Raw genomic sequence first — 20758 nt, 5'->3', positions numbered from 1 at the left:
TATAGTCAAGGATGCTGGGAGTTGTAGCACCGTGTGGGGAGAACTACAGTTCCCAGATTCTACAGGGGTGGGGAGTCATGTGCTTTAAATGTGTGCCAGATGCGCTTTAAATGTGCGGCTTGGATCTGCCAAATGTTACAGGATTTCAGCACGAAGTTACGGAACGTGCACCAACTGGAAACAAAGCCATGACACATGGAGGAGGGTCATGCAGAATAGTCAAGGGTTACTGGGGAAATGTTGTTGTTGTTGTTAATACCCTGCCCATCTGGCTGGGTTTCCACAGCCACTCTAGGCAGTTCCCAACAGAATACAGTCATATCTCGGGTTGAAGTAGCTTCGGGATAAGTATTTTTGGGTTGCACGCTGCAGTGACTCAGAAGTAACAGAGTGTGTTACTTCCAGGTTTTGCCACTCACGCATGCGCAGACGGTCAAAATGACATCACGCTCATGCACAGAAGCGGCGAATCGTGACCCGCGCACACGGGGACGCGGGTTGCGTTCGCTTCTGGTTGCGAACGGGGCTCCGGAACGGATCCCGTTCGCATCCAGAGGTACCACCTGCATTAAAAACATGATAAAACATCCAACATTAAAAACTTCCCTAAACAGGGTTGCCTTCAGATGTCATCTGAAAATCAGTTAGTTGTTTACTTCCTTGACATCAGATAGGAGCGCATTCCACAGGGCGGGAGCCACTATCAAGAAGGCCCTCTGCCTGGTTCCCTGTAACCTCACTTCTTGCAGGGAGGGAACTGCCAGAAGGCCCTCGGATCTGGACCCTGGTGTCCGGGCTGAGCGATGGGGGTGGAACGATGGAAGATTGGACAGTTTCATGAAGGATAAGTCTACATTGGCTTGGCTCAGCCTCTGCTTCTGAATACCAGGTGCTGCCCTGATCCAGCTGCTCTCCTTATGGGCACCTTGTGTGGCCAGAACCAGCCGCCTTTAAGTTTTGCAAGGCAGCTTCCAACTCAGCCTCTGGGGCTCCTGCCACTTCTGGCCATCCCCCAAGCTTGCATATGGCCACTTGGGATGGGGAGAGAGAAACTCAGCACAGGGGGATGGTGGCAGGGGTTTTTTGTTTTTGTTTTTTTTGAGGGGGGGGTCCATTCGGGCAGGGAGCCCGGCCTGGGAACTCAGAGGAGAGCAAGCGAGAAAAGGAGAGTGGAGTGGAAGTGATTTGAATGGGAACAAACCCCCAGCTTGCTGAATAACAGCTTTCATCCCTGCCTGGAGAAGTCTTTTGTCAGGCCAGCCCCTGCCAAGGACAAAAGCCCCCCACTTGAATTCATGGAGTTTTAATTGGTTCTCAGGTGGGGGAGGAGAGGGGGCACAGCCAAGCCGGATTCCTTAAAGGCACACACACACCAACACACACAAACCCCCAAAGAGATTGGGCCTCCTTGAACTCTCGCCCCAGAAGATTAAGAATCACACATTGCACCGTGGTGAACTTTTGGAAACAGTTCCTGAAACCGTGGCTTTCTCAACAAGCTCTGCCTGCAGACTTTTTCTGGCCAATCCTGTTTGTCTATCTATCTGTGCTGCCAAAAAAAAAAACCAAATAGCCCCCCTCCTATCTTCTTCAGATCAAACTGTTTTGCCTCCCTTGAGCCAGCCTGAGAGGGCTGCCAAGGTTTCTTGGTAACTGGTGCTGCTTTAGCTACTCAGAACATGAATGCTGGGTACACTGGCTTAAAACACAGCAAAGTCTTTCTTTTTCTCAATTGGGATTGAAGCTGGTTTGGGGCAGGAGAGAGAGAACACATCAAAAAGAAGCATTTTGTAAGAGAAGGCAGGGAAGATGAGGATCTATCCACATCTTTCCTGGAAGTGTTTTCAATATGCTTTTATTGTTTTATGTGATAGGAATTTTGTTTACAACATTTAACATAAGAAAGTAAGAGAAGGTGGCTGGATCAGGCCCATCTAGCCCAGCACCCTGTCCTCGCACTGGGGAACCCGCAAGCAGCACCCAAGCACCCTATTAATGTCCCCCGCGGTGGCTTCCCGCAACTTGTGTTCAGAAGCATTGCTTCCTCCATAGCAGAGCTGAGCTATTGTGGCCAGTAGCCATCGGCAGCCCTCTCCTCCTCTTTTAAAGCCATCCAAATTGGTGGCCACCATCGCCTCTTGTGGGAGGGAGTTCCATAGGTTAACTCACTCTGCACCGTGTCAATAAATCCTCTGTGTTATCGGTCCTGAATCTTCCAACATTCAGCTTCAGCGGACGTCCGCGAGTTCTAGGGTGTTACATTTGCCTCCCTGGGCTCTTTTGGGAGGAAGGGCGGGATATAAATTTAATAAATAAATAAATAAAATTGTGGCAAAAGGTTGCCCACACAACGTGTCCCAAATCAGCGTCGGGAGCACCCTGGATGCAAAGTTAAACGGGAGTGTGAACATAGATAAAGTTCCAGTTATGGGAGATAGCATCTCAGCTGTTAAATCTCTGCACCTCCTGCTGCTGTTTAAAAGGCAAAAACTCTCTCTGTGTGTGGAGCGGGAGAAGGAATTGGTAACCCCAGTTAGTACACTCAAAAGGCCTGGGAGTCCAGGCCAAAACAAGCAAACAAGCAAACAAAAACAGAAACAAGCCTTGCTAACTGAGAGAGGAAGTAAAAGGAAAGGCACAAAACTTGGAGAGTCTAAAGTTTACCTTGCTTGAACTGTTGGCTTTGAAGACATCATACCTCATCACTTAACACTTTCTTTGCAAACAGTACTTTTCTCTGCCCCCACCCTCCAGAGCAAAGACTTGCTTATCCTAAGACTCCCCAACCAACCCAGTTTTGCTGGGCTCTGTGTAGCCCATGATTTCTGGGCAACATGGCCCACATGGAGCTCAAGGAGAGTTAGGAATGTCAGAAGAAGCTGCTGGATCAGGCCACTGAGTGGTCCATCTAGTCCAGCATCCCATTCTCGCAGTAGCCAATCAGAAGCCTCTTCTGGGTTATAGATGGTACACAACACCAGTGCAGTTAGGGGAAATGTACAAAACTAGTTCAAATATATGTTGGAAGTGTAAGGAAAAGGAAGGGACATTTTATCATATGTGGTGGGATTGTAATGTAATTTTAAAAAATTGGGAAATGATACACAATGAATTGAAGAAAATGTTCCATTTGACATTTTTTTTAAAACCCGAGACATTTGTGTTGGGGATTGTAGGGAAAGACCTGCCAAAAAAGCTGGAAAACATCTTCATGTATGCGACAACGGCCGCGAGAGTTCTGGTAGCGCAAGGATGGAAGACTGAAGAAACCCCAACTAAAGAATCATGACAAGAGAAATTGACGGACTATGCAGAACTGGCAAAACTGACATATAAGCTACGGGACAAGGATAACTGTGACTTTAAGGATGAATGGGAACCCTTCACAAAGTATCTGAAGATGCAACAAAGCGAACTGGACTCCCTGGCAGGTTTTGAATAAAGATTCACAAACTTTTTATTGATAATAATCAGCTAAATAGTTTGAGGATCTATACAACTTTGTAACATGCAAAAAACAGCAGTCTCGGAGAAACCAAAGACTGGAAATGAGGAAAGTCGGGGGTGGGGGGGTTGTGTGGGAGTGTGGGGGGAGGGAGGAAAAATGGGGGGGACACAAGGATAATATGTTTTTGGATAATATGTCTTGTTTTAATTTTGATTAAAAAATTAGAAAAAAGAAGCCTCTTCTGGGAAATCGACAAGCAGTGACTGAGCGCAACAGCACTCTCCCCTCCTGCAACTTCCAGCAACCAGTATCCAGAAGCATCACTGCTTCCAGCCAAGGAGGCACAGTATATAGAATAATAGAATTGTAGAGTTGGAAGGGACCCCAAGGGTCATCTAGTCCAACCCCCTGCAATGCAGGAATCTTTTGCCCAACATGGGGCTCGAACCCACAACCCTGAGATTAAGAGGTCCATGCTCTAACCACTGAGCTACCCCAGCTGTTAATAATGGCTAGTAGCCATTGGTAGCCTTTTCCTCCCTGAATTGGTGCAATCCTCTTTTAATGAGTTAGTTCGATGATGTCATGCTCACCTTCTTCCTTAGGGAATGAATGGGCCCTCCAGATTGTGCTGAACTACATATCTCATCATCCATCACCATTTTCCATATTTGCTGGGGCTGATGGAAACTGGAGTCCTAAAAGCAGAGGGCACCATACCACGTTATCTACCCTGTAAGGAATGCTGAGATTATGTAGGATATGAAGTGCATAGGGGAAGGGCTGTGTCATGTGTATTAATTTACCGCCATAGTGGAAGATATATTAAATAATGAACCCCACAACAATTATAATATTTAAGATTTGTGGGGTTAGGGTAGGCTACGTTATCCGATAGTTAAGCAGATACACACCGTACGTTGAAAGAACATCCACACACATTGAAAACACATGAATCCCCCCCCCAAGAGTCCTGGGAACTGTAGTTCACAGCGCTACAATTCCCAGCACCCTTAACAAACTAGAGACAATGGTGATGATATCACTGATTTGTGACTCACCTTCTAAACCACTGTCTCAAGTAAAATTACATACAGTCCCTGGGATTTCTTGGCGGAGGTCGTGTGCTTGAAATGTGCGTCGGATGTGTTTTAAAGGTATGATGTGCCTGACGCAACTATTATTTCTGGAAAGCGGCAGGTGTTTGTTGTGAGCAAAGCGGGAGGAGCAAGAAGGTGCCTGTCTCTTTAAGAAGGTCCGTTTTTCTTTTTTTTAAAAAAACATCCCGGTGGCAGGAATTAGGCTTCTAAAGAAAGAGCATAGAGTGGAAATTGGATTGAGCAAGCCCTGGGCTCAGGACCAAGCTGGATCTGTAAGGATTGTTATGCTAATCACCTGAGTGCTGGACTTTCATCACCCTTTGAGTTCAGAGTGGAGAGCAAATGGGAGCCTTCCTGGGCCCTCTCCTGGTTTGTTTGTTTTCCACTGGACCAGAACATCATCACCTCTTCCTTGTTTTTCAGTTTCAGTTCCTCAGCTGCCTGCTGTTTTGCAACACTGTGGTTGACTCAAATAAAGGTATATTTCCCAATTGTGCATTTTCACCCCACTCCCCAGTGGACCAAACTAACAGAGGGGAGAACTGGCTTCAGTCTTGTGTGATCTACTGGATTCCACCCGCTCCTCCTTTGCACATTCCAGTAGAGTTTAGTGGTTGGAGCGTTAGGCCTAGGAGACCAGGATTCAAATCCCCAGTCTGCGGGGAAGCTCAGTGGGTGACCTTTGGCTTCTCACGGTCTCCCAGTCTAGCCTACCTCACAGGGCTGTTGTACAGATAAAGCAGGGACAGCCATGTAAGCTACCTTGATCTTCTTGGGGGAAAGCGGGGATATAAATATCAATAAGATCTTTCTGCAGTTAAGATTGCAACCCTAACTTCCCTTACCTGAGGCAGTACAAATTCAGGGGCGCTTAGAGGAAATTGTGGGTGCACTGCTATTTTTACATTAAAAAAACTAAATAAAATTATGCAACTATGCAATAGCGAGCCAACTTTTTAAATGTGTTAATATAATTTTTATCAAAGTATGACAACAGTTGAAAATGAAACAGTTGAACATTAAATAAACAACGATTTAAGAAAAGGTAAAAATTGCAACCATATATTTGTGGTGCATTCATACATCAAATACTGAAACACAAGACACATCACGTTTCTTATGGTTTTCCGGATGGGCAAATTGAATTTAGAATGTTCAGAAAGCCCCTGTGTGAGAAGCAAGGAAGGTGAGATCTCTCCAGGTAAAAGGTTAGGCAAAGAGAAGGATGCTCTCAGGTGAGAGCTAGGAGGACACATCTTTTTCTGCATGGGACAAAAGTTAAGATATATTTGTGAAAGAGGATATTGTATTCTCCTATCTCCTTTTCTTTTCTTTTCTTTTCTTTTCTTTTTATTATTCCTTGTATAGATTTAGCTTGTCTTTTATTGCATTGTGAAAAGTGTTAAGAAAACTTCATTAAAAAAAAAGAATGTTCAGATAGTAAACAATGATGACTTTCTCTTCTTCTCCTTTATTGGTAAAGCATAAGGTTCGTGCAAAGTGGGTCAAAGACCTGGTCATAGCCATACCAGCCAAGACTGTACTATATTTCAGCAGCGGCATACATCATAACTTACGGCTCAGCCAGTAGAGCATGAGACTCTTAACCTCAGGGTTGTGGGTTTGAGCCCCATGTCAGGCAAAAGAGTGTAGAGGGGTTGTACTAGATGACTCTAATTGGTCCCTACAATTCTATGATTCTATATACATTATAAAGGGACACGGGTGACGCTGTGGTCTAAACTACGGAGCCTAGGGCTTGCCGATCAGAAGGTTGGCGGTTCAAATCCCTGTGACAGGGTGAGCGCCTGTTGTTCGGTCCCAGCTCCGGCCCACCTAGCAGTTCAAAAGCACGTCAAGGTGCAAGTAGATAAATAGGTACCGCTCTGGCGGGAAGGTAAACGGTGTTTCCGTGCGCTGCTCTGGCTCGCCAGAAGCGGCTTAGTCATGCTGGCCACATGACCCGGAAGCTGTCTGCGGACAAACGCCGGCTCCCTCGGCCTATAGAGCGAGATGAGTGCCGCAACCTCAGAGTCATTCGTGACTGGACCTAACGGTCGGGGTACCTTTACCTTTACCTTTATGTACATTCTAAAGTCAAGTGGGGGTTGGCCACTGTGAGAGTGGATGCTGGACTAGGTGGGCCATGGGCCTGATCCAGTCAGCTCCTCTTACATTCCCATGTGTGACCCAGACCAGCAAGGGATTGTGGAGAGGCGTGATGTCATTGCTCGCCTGCCTCCCTGCTCCTCCGCCTTCCAGCTGGACTCAGGGGTGTCCCACGCCATCTCTGCCTGGAAGAAGGGAGGGGGAAGGAGGGCCGGCTCTGTCTGCCCCCTACACCGCCCCCGCCCCCTGTACCCAGAGCACCGGATGGCCAGGGTTTTTGGAGAAGCCGGGCTTAGTGGAACTATTCAAGCCAGCCGCAGCCTGGCAACCGGGTGTCGACAATGGGCGCCCAGGAGGGGGAATGTTTCTGCATGCCTGATCAATGGGAGCAGGGTGAGACAGGCAGGCAAACAGGAGCTGGGAAAGAGACCCAGAAGAGAAAGGGACCCTTCCCACCCCTCCTCTCTGCCCTGACTCAGTTCCTTTCATTTATCACGGGCGCTTTGTGGAGCTGGTGACACAACAGAGGCCTTTCGGAGGGAAGGCTCCTTGCGGGGAGTTGGGACGAGGGGTGTGCGTGTGTGTTTTCCCACCTCCCTCCCTCCCCAACCCAAATTAAATATCAGGCTCTGCCCTTTTACTTCTTTGTCACCTCCTGGAAAGGCGGGGGCGGGTGAGGAAAAGGGTTTTTTCCCCTCTCCACACCCCCTTCCCCAAGTCCCATCTGTGCTCAAGTCAGGCCTCCCAGAGTTGCAGACCCGAAGGAATGTCCGTTTCCCTGGGCAGACAAAGGAGCAGCCATTCCCCCCCCCAAAAAAAGCACCCACACCTCAGACCCTTGTTTGCTGACCCAAGGGAGAGCAGAACGCCTGGGTTTAAAATGGCAGCCATGCCCAGCAGCAGTTGCCGGGGGGGGGGGGAAGGAGGCCTTGGCAACAGGGGCGAAATATGCCAATGGTGGCATCGGAGGTGGGCTTTGGGGAAGAGGGTCAGGCTGCCAGGAAAGGCTGGAGGTGGTTATTGATGGCTACCACCAGCCATGATAAAATGTAAAGGTAAATAATAATAATAATTTATTATTTATACCCCACCCATCTGGCTGAGTTTCCCCAGCCACTCTGGGTGGCTTCCAATCGAGTGTTAAAAACAATACAGCATTAAATATTTAAAATCTTCCCTAAACAGGGCTGCTTTCAGATGTCTCCCTTCACATCTGAAGGGAGGGCGTTCCATAAGGCGGGCGCCACCACCGAGAAGGCCCTCCCTCTGGTTCCCTGTAACCTCACTTCTCGCAATGAGGGAACCGCCAGAAGGCACTTGGAGCTGGACCTCAGCGTCTGGGCTGAATGATGTGGGTGGAGACGCTCCTTCAGGTATACAGGACCCCTGGACGGTTAAGTCCAGTCAAAGGAGACTATGGGGTTGTGACACTCATCTCGCTTTTAGGCCGAGGGAGCTGGCGTTTGTCCACAGACAGCTTTCTGGGTGGGTCACGGGACCAGCATGACTAAACCGCTTCTGGCGCTATGCAACACCCTGACAGAAACCAGAGCGCAGCGGTACCTATTTATCTACTTGCACTTTGCTGTGCTTTCGAACTGCTAGGTTGGCAGGAGCAGGGACCGAGGAACGGGAGCTCAACCTGTTGCGGGGATTTGAACCGCCAACCTTCTGATTGGCAAGTCCTAGGCTCTGTGGTTTAACCCACAGTGCCACCCGCGTCCCTTTCAGATTTATACATTTCACTAATTATTACAATCATCTTAACATTTCAAAACATGACTTCCTTCTCCCTCTTTCTGCGGTTCCTTAAATTTATTTTTAATATATTCTGCATATCCAGATTAACTTAACTTGCTCATTTATTCATCTTTTTTAAATATATACTCTTATGAAACTGCAGGTTATTACAATTTCCATTTGGGGGCAAGTACGGTTCAAAAGCACGTCAAAGTGCAAGTAGATAAATAGGTACCACTCCAGCAGGAAGGCGCTGCTCTGGTTCGCCAGAAGCGGCTTAGTCATGCTGGCCACATGACCCGGAAGGTGTACGCCAGCTCCCTCGGCCAGTAAAGTGAGCACCACAACCCCAAAGTCGGCCATGACTGGACCTAATGGTCAGGGGTCCCTTTACCTTTACCTATAAATCTGAAAAGTATAAAAAAAAATTAAAAAACCACTGAAGCTTCTATTTGACCAAAAGCTGCAACAGTTGGGCAGCAGAAGGGCGTGTGTTGAAACCAGTGTGGGACTGAAGCCCCTCTCAAAACTGGTTCCGGATTTGATGAGGGTCCAGCATGCAATGCTATATGGATCTAATGTCAGATGTATGTTCCTATTTTCCACTGCATACCTGCAGCACACAGCCAGGTTGGGGGGACGGATGGACAGGAAAGGCCATGTGGCAACAGAAGAGAATGGCAGGGGGCTCAGAAGAAAGATGATGTTCCTGAACATCTGTTGCCCAAGGGAAATCTCAGCTCCAGTTAAAGACAGAGCTGGAACTACTAGCATTGCTGGTGCAGGAGGTAAGGCAGAAGATTCCGACTAGATTCTGGAAGTTGCATTTCAATATGTTTACACCCAACTGCCTTACCTGCAGTTTGCTTCCTAGAAATAGAGGCTGCTCCATTATTCTATTCTATTCTATTCTATTCTATTCTATTCTATTCTATTCTATTCTATTTATTTCATAAAATTTATGCACCACTTAACTGTAGGAAAACAAACCAACCTCAAAAACCGGTTTACAAAATAGATGAAACAATAAAATTATCAATAAGAAAAATTAACAGCAATAATATAAAACTTTCAGAAAGGTAAAATAACCACAGACTAAAAAGAGATTAAAAGCCACACCAACTTTTTAAACATCTGGGTGGGCTTCTCTAAAGAAGGATGTTTTTAGTGGGCACTGAAAAGAGTGAAGGCGCCTTGACTGACATCAATAGGCAGGGAGTTCCAATGTGTAACGCTGCCAAATGTCAAGTTTCTACAAATGTAGAACAGGTATTCTGTGGCACCTGTAACAGGGGCGGTTCTGCCAACTGAAGCGGACTAGTAGGCGCATATGATCTCGTAGATTATCCAAGAGGGCAAATGAGGCACTGATTGCACCAATCTGAGCCAGCTGCCACCAGCCTGCCTTCCTACTTACATGCAGCCCAGAGGGTGGCCCTGCCGGTCAGCATCCTCCTTTAGGTATCAGTGTTGCCCCTGAAGAACTCAGCTGGGGTGAAACTAGAATGAATTCTCTCCCTTGTCATTGGCTCTCTGGCGCCACCTACTGTCAGGCTCCCTGCTCTCCTGCCTACCGGCTTGTGGGCAAAGGTTATATTTAAACACAGGTCTTTTCCAGTTTAAACTCAGGTCTTTTCCAGGTTGCATTTGGAAGCCCATTTTGCTCCACCGATCCTGCTTCAAGATCAGCACAAACCTGATCTGCGAAGAGGCACAGAAGGACTGGATGGTCTTCAGGTGCATTTTAACGTGTCTGTGTTTCTAAATTTATTCCTCCCAACGCTACAGCCTGCCACAAGATGTAGCATTAACACACTGAATTGTAGCTGGAAAATCTCGCCAAATATGCAAAGGAGGTATCTCAGAGCCGGCTTGGAATAAAAGCTTCCCGAGTGATAATTTCATTCTTTTATCTGCGGGAGCGTTAAATGCAGGTCCCAAACAATACGAGCTCTGAGCGCCACGTCAAAAACCCTGAAAAGTTCTAATTGATAATAAATAATTCAGCTTCTCGCCCAGGCCCCAAATTTGTTGAAATCTTCGGCAGCAATCCAAGCAAACGACTTAAAGGAGATGATGAAGTCCCAAACCTTTCACTGTGGGGGGTGGGGGTGGGAATTGGCCAGATGAAAATTACAGCACCCTTTGAGCTCCCCAAGGCTCTAGAACAGGGGTTGGCAAGGTTTACCAGCCATGGGCCGGATCATTCCTACGGAGACTGTCCGTGGGCTGGACTGGCACAGCGCGATGCCGAAAATCAGGTCTGTGCATGTCCGTGGCACCAACAATTGCTTCTGCACATGCCCATAGGCCAAAAATCATGCCTGAGCAGAAGCAATTTTCAGCGTCTGGACATGCGCAAGCGTGATTTCTGGCGCCGCTTGGTGAGTCCCCGTGCCGCGCTGCGCTGGTTTAGTGCAGTGCGTGGGGGACTTGCCAAGCGGGCAGCTCGGTTCGAGGGTGGCTCCTGGGCCGGTAAAATGGTTTTCGTGGGCCGCTTCCAGCCAACGGGCCACACGTTGCTGACCCCTGCTCTAGAATCTTCACCTTATGACTGTGGAGACCAGCGTTTGCCAGCCTGGTGGCCCTCCAGATGTTTGAAACTATAATTCCCATCAGTCCCAGGTGATGTGATGCACAAGGTAATGGAAGCAGAACTGTAGCTCAGGGGCAGAGCACCAACCTTGCATGCAGAAGGTCGCAGGTTCAGTCCCCAATGGCATGCCGGCTTCCAACACATATAAAAACATAATAAAGCATTTAACATTAAAAAACTTCCCTAAACAGGGCTGCCCTCAGATGTCTTCTAAAGGTTGTACAGTCGTACCTTGGATCCTGAACGCCTTGCGAGTCAAATGTTTTGGCTCCCAAATGTCGCAAACCTGGCAGTGAGTGTTCCGGTTTGCAAATGTTCTTTGGAACCCGAATGGCTGACCTGGCTTCCGATTGGCTGCAGGAGCTTCCTGCAGCCAATCAGAAGCCGTGCCTTGGTTTCTGAACGTTTTGGAAGTTGAATGGCCTTCCTGAACGGATTCCGTTAGACTTCCGTTAGACTCTCCTTGGCTCAGGGGTTGCATAACTCCATACCCTCCAACATTTCTCTGAAAAAAATAGGGATATCCTAAGGAAAAGCGGGACATTCCAAGATCAAATCAGAAACCGGGAATGTCCCTTGAAAATAGGGACACTTGGAGGGTCTGGGATTGAACCAGAGATTGAATCTGGGACCTTCTCCTGCATGCAAAGCAGACACCCCGCTAAGCTGCATTCCTTCAAAAATGGGATCGTAGGAAACAGCCTTACACCAAGCCAGATCACTGGTCCATATATCTCAGTGTCCTCTACTCTGAGTGGCAGCAGGCCTCCAGCCCATGGGTAGGCAACCTAAGGCCCGGGGGTCGGATCTGGTTCAATCGCCTTCTAAATCCAGCCCACGGACGGTGCGGGAATCAGCATGTTTTTACATGAGTAGAACGTGTCCTTTTATTTAAAATGCACCCCTGGGTTATTTGTGGGGCCTGCTGGCGTTTTGACATGAGTAGAATGTGTGCTTTTATTTAAAATGCATCTCTGGGTTAGTTGTGGGGCATAGGAATTTGTTCATTTCCCCCCCCCCAAAAAAAATATAGTCCAGCCCCTGACAAGTTCAGCCCCTGCTGAAAAAGTTTGGGGACCCCTGCTCCAGCATTTCAGACTTCTTGCAGTACCACCGGGATATGTTGTTAGGGATAGAATCTGGGACTTTCTGTACGGAAGGCAAGACGCTCTTCCTCTGAACTGCACCTGTTCCCCAGTGTAGCTTGGTTGCCAGCACCACCACCCCTTCCCTGGCTCTCCAGCGCCTGGGAGTTGCTAGCGCCACCCAAGCTATGATCGCTGGATGCAGAGAGACGGCTACGGGCTGCCTGGCGAACCTGGGCGTGTGAGAAGCAGATTACTGCATGGGCTCAGCAAAGAGGCTATGCAGCAGCCAGGGAGGAGTTGCCAAGGTGAAAGCAGTTTAATAGGTTGCTGCTTACAGGCTTAGAGTGCTTTACAGGTGCCTTGTCTGGAAATACGACCAGCAGCTGCTAATTGCTTCTCTAACTGGCCAACCTCATCTGACATCTTCCTATTTTGAGAGCAGGGACCTGCCCTCCCCACAAGGCAAGAGGCAGACTCTCCCTGCTTCCATCCCTTCCACTTCCCCCCTCTGAACACACTGCAGACGAGCAAAAAGTCAGTTTTTAAGGCAACGGCTTGTTTGAGACAAGAGAAACTCAACTTGCGGGTTGCAAAGTAGGCTTGTTTCAACGGGCAGTAGTTACGACAGGCCACAGTTTAGGGTTTGAACATGAGTCACTATGGTTTTTCTTCAAAGCACAGGATTTAGGTCCCAATGTTTTGCTTAAATGCTTTATAGGTTTCTTCTCGTTTGCTGATGCTATGTATGGACCTTTTGTTTGTGGTTTCGGGGTTGTATCTTGCATGCCCTGCTTAGAGATTTTATTTATTGTACTTCATAAAATATACACAATGCATGATTTAAAAAAAAAAAAAACTCCAAGCGGTTTACAAAAAAGATTTTAAAAAATTATCAATAAGAAAAAATAACAACAATTTAAGGTATGAGAAAGTTAAAACAGCAATAGATCAAAACTCACACCCACTTTCTAAACACCTGGGTGGTCTTAATAGCTCATTTGGTTAGGGTGTGGTGCTGATAACAGCAAGGTTGCAGGTTCGATCCCTGTATGGGACAGCTGAATATTTCTGCATTGCAGGGGGCTGGACTAGATGATTCTCAGGGTCCCTTCCAATCATTCTATAATTCTAGATTTTTAGCAGGTGTCCGAAAGAGTACAGTGGTACCTCTGGTTGCGTATTTAATTCATTCCAGAGGTCCGTTCTTAACCTGAAACTGTTCTTAACCTGAAGCACCACTTTAGCTAATGGGGCCTCCTGCTGCTGCCGTGCCGCGGGAGCACGATTTCTGTTCTCATCCTGAAGCAAAGTTCTTAACCCAAGGTACTATTTCTGGGTTAGCGGAGTCTGTAACCTGAAGTGTATGTAACCTGAGGTACCACTGTACAGTGAAGAAACCAGCCTGACGTCAATGGTTCCAAAGTTTAAGCACTGTCACTCTAACATATTTATTTCTTGCAAATGCCGAATAGGTATTACAGTATGTGGCATCTGTAACAGGGACAGTTTCACAGATCAGTGCCCTTTTCTGAGCCTTCCGCAGCTCTGCACTATCCTTTGACCCTTAGTCAATCATGTCTCTCCCCACTGTGGCTTCTCTCTTGGCTTTCCCCACGTTCCCAGACTGGCCCCATAGCGCAGTCACCTGCTTTTTCTTCTGCTACACTGAAAATCCAGTGCAGCTTGTTTCAGACACACACACATACAAATGGGAAACCAAATAGCCCTCCCTTATTCTTCCCAGCTGAAATGTTGCACCTGATTAATTCGGGTTGTATAAATAGCCATCTCTGCGGCCCAGCAGCCGGCATCAAGGCCCCTGCTGTCTGGCGGAGAAGCCTCCCTGAGCTGTAATTAAAAACTTTACCCCTGAAAGGCTGTCGGGCTGAAGAAAGGAAGGAAACAGAGAGAAAGAGGAGAGGAACTGGTTCTCGGACGGACCTAACAATTATGCTCTTGATGAATTATTCAGGGTGGTTGCGGGGAGGGAGCGGGACTGCAGAGATGGATTTCCCTCTGCCAGCATTAAACATGTGAGGAGAGGCAGATTTTAGCTGTCCAGGGAAAGGGTGCTTGCCGGCAGCTCAGCGGATCCAAAATCAGGTGCAGGGCTTTTGTGAGATTACACGATGAGCATCACAATCTGGATGGTGGGAGGCAATTTGGCCCAGGCACAGTCTAGAGCACCAGAGAACAGCCCATAGCACAGCCTGCATCAAGCTCCTGCCCTCCAAAAGTTTTGGACTACAACTCCCATCAGCTGGGATTGGGTATGTTTAGCCTGGAGAAGAGGAGACTTGGATGGTCACTGCCTCCTGTGGGAGTGAGTTCTGTAGGTTAACTTTGAAGAACGATTTCCCCCTTTATCTCTCCTGAGCAGCTTCACTGTACAGTGGTACCTCAGGTTAAGAACTTAATTCGTTCTGAAGGTCCGTTCTTAACCTGAAACTGTTCTTAGACCTGAGGTACCACTTTAGCTAATGGGGCCTCCCGCTTTCGCTGTGCCGCCGCCACGCAGTTTCTGTTCTCATCCTGAAGCAAAGTTCTTAACCCGAGGTACTATTTCTGGGTTAGCGGAGTCTGTAACCTGAAGCGTCTGTAACCTGAAGCGTATGTAACCCGAGGTACCACTGCATACAGTCAGAGATCTAGATGATGTAAAGACCACTGCATCTTCGGGGGTGGGGAAGTAGTAAAATGGACTGTGGAATGGCTCATCTGCTGTTAATATTACAGTGGTACCTCGGGTTAAGTACTTAATTCGTTCTGGAGGTCTGTTCTTAACCTGAAACTGTTCTTAACCTGAGGTTCCACTTTAGCTAATGGGGCCTCCCGCTGTCGCTGTGCCACCGTCACGCAATTTCTGTTCTCATCCTGAAGCAAAGTTCTTAACCTGAGGTACTATTTCTGGGTTAGCGGAGTCTGTAACCTGAAGCGTCTGTAACCTGAAGCGTCTGTAACCCGAGGTACCACTGTATGTCGACCAGTTCTAGCGCAATGAGGGGGTTTTCTCCCCATCTATCGACATTCCACACACTGTGCATCATTTTATAAACCTTGGTTTTACATCCACTCCAGCACCCTTTTTTTCTGAACTGGGAAGCAAACGACGTTTCAGCTTTTCCTCCCAGAGAACAGACACCCTTTTCCTGCACCTTCCACAATACAGTGGTACCTCAGGTTACATACGCTTTAGGTTACATACTCCGCTAACCCAGAAATAGTGCTTCAGGTTAAGAACTTTGCTTCAGGTTAAGAACAGAAATCAGGCTCCAGCAGCGCGGCAGCAGCGGAAGGTCCCATTAGCTAAAGTGGTGCTTCAGGTTAAGAACAGTTTCAGGTTAAGAACGGACCTCTGGAACAAATTAAATATTTATCCTGAGGTACCACTGTATCCTTGTTGTTGAGATGCAGCAAATGGGACTTGGGGGAGTCTTCCAAGAGGAATCTGGTTGGGCATTAACGCAAGAAGGGGGTTTACGGGAAGGTCAGGCCTTTCTCAGTGTAAGCCTGGGACATGGTGAGCACTTGGCCAGAGCCTGCACTAATTACTGCCCCTAACGAGGACACCAATTAGGAACAGCACTTGAACCAGCTTAGCTTGTTTCCTTCTTCTAAAGAGGAGAGCTGCTTCCAGGAGCACCGGCAACCCAAGACTGAAAAGGGAGGCATTGTGAGGCTTGCAACCTCACCCCTGTCCGTGGAACAGTGTGACAGAGTGGTTAGAGGGTCAGACTAGAACCTGAGAGGTAAAGGTAAAGGGACCCCTGACCATTAGGTCCAGTCGTGACTGACTCTGGGGTTGCGGTGCTCATCTCGCTTTACTGGCCAAGGGAACCGGCGTACAACTTCCGGGTCATGTGGCCAGCATGACTAAGCCGCTTCTAGCGAACCAGAGCAGCGCACGGAAACGCCGTTTACCTTCCCGCCAGAGCGGTACCTATTTATCTACTTGTACTTTGACGTGCTTTCGAACTGCTAGGTTGGCAGGAGCAGGGACCGAGGAACGGGAGCTCACCCCGTTGTGCAATTTGAACTGCCAACCTTCTGATTGGCAAGTCCTAGGCTCTGTGGTTTAACCCACAGTGCCACCCGCGTCCCAGAGACCTGAGAGACCAGGGTTCAAATCACCACCGAGCCATGAAGCTCACTGGGGGACCTTGGGCCTCTTAGCCTAACCTACCTCATAGGGCTCTGGTGAGGATGAAATACAGAGGAGAACCATTTCTTGAGGTCCTCAGAGGGAAAGTGGGATATAAATGGAACAATAAACAAAATATTTTGAAGATTTAATCTTCGAGCCCTTCCAGACGCGGGGAGGGGAGCGGCTGGCAGGTGTATTCTGGAACATTTTTATTATTTCTATCCTTTATTACATTCCTATCCTGTCTGTCCTCCAAGGTGGGTTAAAGACTTCTCATTTTATCCTTACAACAACCCTGTGAGGTAGGTTAGGCTGTGAGTGACCGGCCCCTGAGGTCACACCCAATAAGCTTCATGGCTGAGTGGAGATTTGAACCCTGGTCTCCTAGTCCAACGCTCTAACCACTGCACCACAGTTGCTCTTTGTTGCGGGGGGGGGGGTGAATCTCAGAGACCTGAATTAAAAGAAATATTGTTTAACCGAAGGTAGAAAAGATGGATGTTAGCATGGGCTGAATGTTTTAAATTAACCATCTACCGTATTTTTCGCTCTATAAGACGCACCAGACCACAAGACCCACCTAGTTTTTGGAGGAGGAAAACAAGAAAAAAAATATTCTGAATCTCAGAAGCCAGAACAGCAAGAGGGATCGCTGCGCAGTGAAAGCAGCAATCCCTCTTGCTGTTCTGGCTTCTGTGATAGCTGCGCAGCTTGCATTCGCTCCATAAGACGCACACACATTTCCCCTTACTTTTTAGGAGGGAAAAAGTAAGTCTTATAGAGCAAAAAATACAGTATTCTTTTTTAAATGTAACCTGCAGATGGAAAATCAGAAGTTTTCTTTTTTGGTATCTTTTCCTAATGTTTCTTTTTCTTTTGTATTTTATCTTTTCTCTCCCGCTCTCTCTCCTTTTTTTCTTTCTTTCTATTTTCCCTTTCTTCTGTTGCTCTCCTTTGTTCTTCTTCTTTTTCTTCTTTCTTTGGAGTCCTATGCCTGGGGCCTTTATGTTAAGGTCTAGAATATGTATACTCATCATGCGGGTGATAATCAATGGAGGACCCTGGGAAATGTGGGACTCCCAGGGTGAGAGGCTGGGAGGGGAAAGGAAAGTTCCCAGGTGAGAGCTGGGAGGAGCTATTGTCCTTTGTGGGTGATAAGAGCGAATAATTACTTTTAAGAGAGGACACCATATTCTGCTCATTCAATTTGCATTTTTGTAGTAATAATAATACTAATAATTTTTATTTATACCCCACCCTCCCCAGCCAAGGCCAGGCTAAGGGCGGCTAGCAAGCAATAATAATAATAATGAATGAATACAACTTGTATTAAGTTATAATATTACTGTATTAAAAAAAAAAATCTTAGCTCACCTACTACAACAGTGGCTCTCAACTGCAACGTAGCAGTGACAAAACAACACAGCATTGGTGGTGGATTTAAACTGGACTGTCCACACAGCTTTATTAGCAGCTATGCGATGTTTCCCCAACATTATTGCATCATTGCCACCTGCAGGGTCAATTCTTGCACTGCAGCACCGAAAACGGGCCAAAAGAGCAACAACCCAGGACATTTGTGGTATAAAAAGTGACAGGATTTCAGCAGGGAACTGCAAGAGACGCATCTGCTGCCAACGAAGCGGTTTGTCCACCCCAAAACATATAACCGCGTATAACCACCCTGACACCATCGCGAGTACAAGTCATCGTGAAAGCGCAATTTTAAAAAAAGAGAGGATTGGTTTGGTGGATTTTGATTTGACGTTCCGGAGGGGGACACCAAGTCCCAAGCCACGTGCCACGACAGAGCAGCTGGCACTCCACATGAAGTGGAAAAAATCAAGCCAGGGTGAAGAGAAAGCAGAACTGGATGTACGGGTACATCTCCTGAGTGATTTGCTGTAGGTCAGAGGGCATTTCTGAAGCTGCCACAATGGTTTAGCAGCAACAGCAACAACCCAATAGCCTGCTGGATCAGGCAATGGCCCATCTAGCCTAGAATCCTTTTCTCTCAGTGGCCGACTCCTCCTGCCTTAATGATATTGCTGAAATGAAGACAGCTTGGTTTGAGCGTTAAGCAAGCTCCATTCAGTATTGGCACTCCAAACCAATCCCTGAGCTCAGAATTCCTGTGTCCTTTGCACCAGCCCCGGGTTGGTGGACTTGGGGGCTCTAGTTAAAGAACAAAGTAGGCCACACAAGCCTGAAACACACAATCAAATGTTCCTGTGAGCCTAATCTACCTATCCAGAGAGTAAGGTGCTTGTTGTGTCTCTGCATGCTCAAGCCTGGCCTCCTTCCTTCCTGCCAGCCTCAACTGAGCAGAGGTAACTAGCCTCTGTGGTTGTTCTGGGAGGTGTCTTCCATCGCTCCCTCAAAGGCGTATTCCTGCTGCCTCCCTGCATGATATGGGTTCCTCTGTAGATGGGGGCACCTTATATTTTTGCCTTTTTGGGTGGGAAACTGCCTCCACTTTTAATGGGGGTGTTTCAGCTCTCAGATGTTTAGAGGATATTTTGCTGGCCCGTCTCCATCTGCCATGTCTATGGTAGAAGAGAGTTCAGAAGAATACCCCGCAGGGATCCCAATTCTTGACACAAATGGGGGACAGGAGAAGTGCCTGCCTCGCCCATCCACAAAAAGCCAGAGTCCCGCTTAGCCTGAGAAAGCCTCCTGCCTGCTTCTTTCTCTGGGAGTAATTGAGTCGAGCCCTTCTCCTCTGACCCTGGTGGGGCTAGCTAGACTCTCCAATTTCCACATGAAAGGAGCCCTCAGGGAAGAGGGGCTGTTGGGATGAGGGAGGAAGAGGCCCTTCCTCCTTTTCACATTCACAAGGAGGCCAGGAGGACTATAAATAAACTCTGCTCTGGAAACAAGAGCTTTTCCGTGGCTGCACCCAGGTGCATGAAAGAGAATTGGTTGTTCTGTGCACGAAAGATCCATTGACACACACACACTTATGTGTGTGTGTGTTTGAGAAAAAAGTTAGCATACACTCCTGCAAGCGCAGAAATTTACCAGATATGCAATTGCAACTTAAATAATGATATGTATATTTCTTTCTAAAAACAGATATATAAAAATAAATATTTTTTAAAATGTACATATATTGATAAAGAGGGACGCGGGTGGCGCTGTGGGTAAAACCTCAGTGCCTAGGACTTGCCGATCGTATGGTCGGCGGTTCGAATCCCGGCGGCGGGGTGAGCTCCCATCGTTCGGTCCCAGCTCCTGCCCACCTAGCAGTTCAAAAGCACCCGTAAGTGCAAGTAGATAAATAGGTATTGGTCTGGCGGGAAGGTAAACAGCGTTTCCGTGCGCTGCGCTGGTGCTGGCTCGCCAGAGCAGCTTCGTCACGCTGGCCACGTGACCCGGAAGTGTCTCTGGACAGCGCTGGCTCCCGGCCTCTTAAGCGAGATGAGCGCACAACCCCAGAGTCGGTCACGACTGGCCCGTACGGGCAGGGGTACCTTTACCTTTATATTGATAAAATGTTACATTTCATGATATAATTTTTAAAACTGGAAAATATGTGTGTGTGTATGTTTGTGTGTATACGTTTGTTTTTATTTTATAATTTATTAAAAGCATTTGCTTTCATTTATTTTAAAAAATATTTATTTGCCGCTATATCATAAAAATATATATATCAAAGCAGTTTAAAGCCATATAAGAAAATCTTTAAAGAGTTAAAAACTTGGTGTACTTTGCTTTTTAGCTTACAAAGACTTCCAAGGAACAGAGTTAAAAGTCAGTTCCTGCTTGTAATCTAAAAGGCACAGCATAAAAGGAAAGGGCTACTGGGAGGGAGAAAACAAACACAGGCACTGGTTTTCAGTGGCCAAGTTTTTATAATGACTAACTGGGATGGAAACAATTCGAGGAGAACATAAAGTTACTGGCATGTTAGTAGCACCTTGCTGTGGAAAAAAAAGAGATGTTTAAAATCATGTGATACACACATCTCTTTATCTGTGGCAATTTACAAAGAATTAAAAAGCATAAGACAGGCTTCTCCAGCTGGAACCCTCCAGGTGTTTTGGATTACAACTCCCATCATGCTATAGTAGCTGAAGCTGGTGGTAGTTATAGTATCAGCTTCAAATACTAGCAGTCCGTTCAAGGTCTTCTTCAGGCTTCCCAGTTCCTCTTCATTCCCAAAGAATTGCACCCACCCGTACCCTCTTCATTCTCGCTGGCGCTTTGCTGCTGCAGATAAGTGTGAGCCCAACGTTGCTTATCTTGGCACAGCCGACATCAGGTGCCCCTGTACAGTCTTCTTCTTTGGCGATCACTCGTAGCCGAGTAAGATTGTCTTCCATAAACACAGTTTTAACAATGAATCTGTAAATGACTGTGGAGGCCAATTCTGGATCCACACGTCCTTCCTCAGTGGGGACATTGGTTTCCGGGTGGGAGTTGATCACAATGTGGATTTGCCAAGCGTGCTTCCTCTTAGCACATTTCTCCCTTGCGCCCTGAGTTCAAGCGTCTTCAAAGTCCATCACACCTTTGGTAAAGGCTGTTCTC

At 47.3% G+C, this 20758-nt stretch overlaps 1 long non-coding RNA gene across 1 annotated transcript in view; it reads left to right on the top strand.

Annotated features, from left to right (window-relative positions):
* The first annotated feature begins 753 nt into the window (after nucleotides 1–753).
* The window catches only part of LOC308576115, a 46055-nt gene continuing 26050 nt past the window's right edge, over nucleotides 754–20758 (top strand). The window contains exon 1 of the long non-coding RNA XR_014003101.1: nucleotides 754–787. This is a non-coding gene — a long non-coding RNA (uncharacterized lncRNA). The remainder of the gene's footprint in view (nucleotides 788–20758) is intronic.

Source organism: Podarcis bocagei (assembly GCF_964188305.1).
Source record: "Podarcis bocagei genome assembly, chromosome: 16".
Lineage (NCBI taxonomy): Eukaryota > Metazoa > Chordata > Lepidosauria > Squamata > Lacertidae > Podarcis > Podarcis bocagei.
Note: the sequence above shows the minus strand (reverse complement) of the source record. Positions and strands in the feature narration are given on the sequence as shown.